The sequence below is a fragment of the Schistocerca americana genome, unplaced genomic scaffold, assembly GCF_021461395.2.
Source record: "Schistocerca americana isolate TAMUIC-IGC-003095 unplaced genomic scaffold, iqSchAmer2.1 HiC_scaffold_124, whole genome shotgun sequence".
Lineage (NCBI taxonomy): Eukaryota > Metazoa > Arthropoda > Insecta > Orthoptera > Acrididae > Schistocerca > Schistocerca americana.
Window position 1 is genome coordinate 425,001 of NW_025725308.1, and position 5,000 is coordinate 430,000.

Sequence of the window (5,000 nt, forward strand, 5' to 3'; positions counted from 1 at the left end):
TGACAGTCCAAGCCCCCCTGCGTGGGAAGAGTCTTTCTAGGCCATGACCCACCGGAAGGGCGCAGCGTCCCCCACCCCAGACATGTGACGTCACACTATCGGTATTGACGACTAGACTGATTCCTTATAATCATTTGCCATACACCGGTGGAAGCTGCCGAGACGAGTAACTACATGGCGGCCTCGCCGTGTCACTAATGTACAGAGATACAACAGTTTCGACTGGAACCGGATGAAACGTATACACGGCGCTGATTAGTAATAGATAGAGCCATCAAAATACAGATAATGTATACAACTGTCCGTATACATGCTGAAAGACTCTGCTCACAATCACAACCACACGTCAGCCAGACACTCTTATCACGCACTACTCTCTGCCTGTAACAGGCACAGAGACAATATGTAAGCACCAGCATGGAACAACACCCAGTGCATCCTCTCCGCCACATTAGACTATCCACACTATCATAACCAGACCGGGAGGTCCACTCACAAAACAGAATATCCCACCCTTCCGACAACCACCATTGCTCAGCTAAGCCACCAACACCCACACATGTCCTACACAGGGGTACACCCAACATCACAATACTGCCTCCTGTCACAGCACACAAACAATGGCAGGAATGAAAGACACAGGTCTGCCACAAGCATGGAATCAGAGCGCCGCCTGTTATGAGCCAAAGGTGCACCCTGACGTGGCAAATCAGATGATGCCGCAGTCATTTACTTACGATAATCACAATCAACAAACCGGCCCCCCCCCCCCCCAAAACACCTTTCCTTACAACAATGTGTACCTTAACCTAACCCGTATTGTGCCTTAACCTAACCCGTATTGTGCCTTAACCTAACCCGTATTGTCCCTTAACCTAACCCGTATTGTGCCTTAACCTAACCCGTATTGTGCCTTAACCTAACCCGTATTGTGCCTTAACCTAACCCGTATTGTGCCTTAACCTAACCCGTATTGTGCCTTAACCTAACCCACGTTGTGCCTTAACCTAACCCACGTTGTGCCTTAACCTAACCCACGTTGTGCCTTAACCTAACCCACGTTGTGCCTTAACCTAACCCACGTTGTGCCTTAACCTAACCCACGTTGTGCCTTAACCTAACCCACGTTGTGCCTTAACCTAACCCGTATTGTGCCTTAACCTAACCCGTATTGTGCCTTAACCTAACCCGTATTGTGCCTTAACCTAACCCGTATTGTGCCTTAACCTAACCCGTATTGTGCCTTAACCTAACCCGTATTGTGCCTTAACCTAACCCGTATTGTGCCTTAACCTAACCCGTATTGTGCCTTAACCTAACCCGTATTGTGCCTTAACCTAACCCGTATTGTGCCTTAACCTAACCCACGTTGTGCCTTAACCTAACCCACGTTGTGCCTTAACCTAACCCACGTTGTGCCTTAACCTAACCCACGTTGTGCCTTAACCTAACCCACGTTGTGCCTTAACCTAACCCACGTTGTGCCTTAACCTAACCCACGTTGTGCCTTAACCTAACCCACGTTGTGCCTTAACCTAACCCACGTTGTGCCTTAACCTAACCCACATTGTGCCTTAACCTAACCCATATTGTGCCTTAACCTAACCCATATTGTGCCTTAACCTAACCCATATTGTGCCTTAACCTAACCCATATTGTGCCTTAACCTAACCCATATTGTGCCTTAACCTAACCCATATTGTGCCTTAACCTAACCCATATTGTGCCTTAACCTAACCCATATTGTGCCTTAACCTAACCCATATTGTGCCTTAACCTAACCCGTATTGTGCCTTAACCTAACCCGTATTGTGCCTTAACCTAACCCGTATTGTGCCTTAACCTAACCCGTATTGTGCCTTAACCTAACCCGTATTGTGCCTTAACCTAACCCGTATTGTGCCTTAACCTAACCCGTATTGTGCCTTAACCTAACCCGTATTGTGCCTTAACCTAACCCGTATTGTGCCTTAACCTAACCCGTATTGTGCCTTAACCTAACCCGTATTGTGCCTTAACCTAACCCGTATTGTGCCTTAACCTAACCCGTATTGTGCCTTAACCTAACCCGTATTGTGCCTTAACCTAACCCGTATTGTGCCTTAACCTAACCCGTATTGTGCCTTAACCTAACCCGTATTGTGCCTTAACCTAACCCGTATTGTGCCTTAACCTAACCCGTATTGTGCCTTAACCTAACCCGTATTGTGCCTTAACCTAACCCGTATTGTGCCTTAACCTAACCCACGTTGTGCCTTAACCTAACCCACGTTGTGCCTTAACCTAACCCACGTTGTGCCTTAACCTAACCCACGTTGTGCCTTAACCTAACCCACGTTGTGCCTTAACCTAACCCACGTTGTGCCTTAACCTAACCCACGTTGTGCCTTAACCTAACCCACGTTGTGCCTTAACCTAACCCACGTTGTGCCTTAACCTAACCCACATTGTGCCTTAACCTAACCCATATTGTGCCTTAACCTAACCCATATTGTGCCTTAACCTAACCCATATTGTGCCTTAACCTAACCCATATTGTGCCTTAACCTAACCCATATTGTGCCTTAACCTAACCCATATTGTGCCTTAACCTAACCCATATTGTGCCTTAACCTAACCCATATTGTGCCTTAACCTAACCCATATTGTGCCTTAACCTAACCCATATTGTGCCTTAACCTAACCCATATTGTGCCTTAACCTAACCCATATTGTGCCTTAACCTAACCCATATTGTGCCTTAACCTAACCCATATTGTGCCTTAACCTAACCCATATTGTGCCTTAACCTAACCCATATTGTGCCTTAACCTAACCCATATTGTGCCTTAACCTAACCCATATTGTGCCTTAACCTAACCCATATTGTGCCTTAACCTAACCCATATTGTGCCTTAACCTAACCCATATTGTGCCTTAACCTAACCCATATTGTGCCTTAACCTAACCCATATTGTGCCTTAACCTAACCCATATTGTGCCTTAACCTAACCCATATTGTGCCTTAACCTAACCCATATTGTGCCTTAACCTAACCCATATTGCGCCTTAACCTAACCTATATTGCGCCTTAACCTAACCCATGTTGCGCCTTAACCTAACCTATGTTGCGCCTTAACCTAACCTATGTTGCGCCTTAACCTAACCTACGTTGCGCCTTAACCTAACCTACATTGCGCCTTAACCTAACCTATATTGCGCCTTAACCTAACCTATATTGCGCCTTAACCTAACCTATATTGCGCCTTAACCTAACCTATATTGCGCCTTAACCTAACCTATATTGCGCCTTAACCTAACCCACGTTGCGCCTTAACCTAACCCACGTTGCGCCTTAACCCAACCCACGTTGCGCCTTAACCCAACCCACGTTGCGCCTTAACCCAACCCACGTTGGGCCTTAACCCAACCCACGTTGCGCCTTAACCCAACCCACGTTGGGCCTTAACCCAACACACGTTGGGCCTTAACCCAACACACGTTGGGCCTTAACCCAACACACGTTGGGCCTTAACCCAACACACGTTGGGCCTTAACCCAACACACGTTGGGCCTTAACCCAACACACGTTGGGCCTTAACCCAACACACGTTGGGCCTTAACCCAACACACGTTGGGCCTTAACCCAACACACGTTGGGCCTTAACCCAACACACGTTGGGCCTTAACCCAACACACGTTGGGCCTTAACCCAACACACGTTGGGCCTTAACCCAACACACGTTGGGCCTTAACCCGCTCTGTAATTGTCATACGACGCGTTAAATTAGTGTAGTGTTGCCTAACTGCAACCCCCGCAATATAGTTTGCTACTCGCACTGCCTGGTCCCCAGTGTATCGCTTCATGTTAAACACCTTGCAGCGATACACTGTAATGTGGATGGCAGCAGGACGTACATGCTCAATGCCCTTCGCAGTTGTTCATTGGCATTCGCATGGCGAAGCACTTAGCCTACGCTGTGGTACGGCCTGTGTCAACTGTCCGCTGATGTTGTACGTCCAAATCACACACTGTACTGCACATTGGTCCTCATGTACTGAATGATACATCGTGGTACATGTGACCGTACAACGACTGCGCCAACAACGGCGAACCATGCGGTCCAACTGTTGTGCACTCAGCTATGTGTCGTCTCCCTATAAGAGCCGGATTGCAGTGTGGTATGCCCTGGATGGCGATCAGCATGAGCCGTCTGTTGATGTAGTGGCGCGTGTTGTCAGACGTAGTCGTCTCTTCTCACACACCGTGACAGCATGGTGCACTGCGTTCCACATCTGCGACATGCGACAGAGGCCGGTTGACAGTCGTTCGCGCAATGGACATCGCATACGTACGGGGGCCACCTTCCACGTGTTCGCGAAGCGTGCACATGTTGTTGCGTGTATGTGGGCAGACATAGTGTGTCGTGACACCTGACACAGGCATGCAACAATCGTTGAATTTGCAAATGGCGATGGACGTCTACGTTTGCTGGTGACGTTACGCAAATGAACAACTGGTAAACCGTTGTGGTGCGGTTGTTCTCGCTAGAGGTGAATCAGTGATGGCGACGATCGGTTGAGCTACCAACCGGTTGTTTCAGCGATACCCACCATGCCCACGAACGTGAATGGCATGTGGGTGTGAAGCGATACGCGGCGGTGGCTGGGTGGGACCGTCCCCGGCCGGTGAGGGGGGGCCTCCCGGCGTGCTGGCCGCGCGGTGCGTGGGCGCACGCGCTACAGCCGGCTGGTGGGGGCGGCCAGTGGCAGGCGCGCCGGCCGACGGAGGCGGCAGGCGGCGCAGCTGCGCGCCGGCGCACCCTGCACGCGGCGCCGTGCGGCCAAAGTAGGTCCTCGCGGGCCCGGTGCGAAGCGCGGTGGACATCTGCAGTGTGCTGGTCCGATTGAGGACTGTGTGCGCTGAGGATGCGCCGCCGCCCGGCGCTCGGCGCCGCGACGCCGTCTGCTGCTCGGTCGCCTCTGCGGTTCTCGCAGGTGGTTTGTATCGCAGCTGTGCG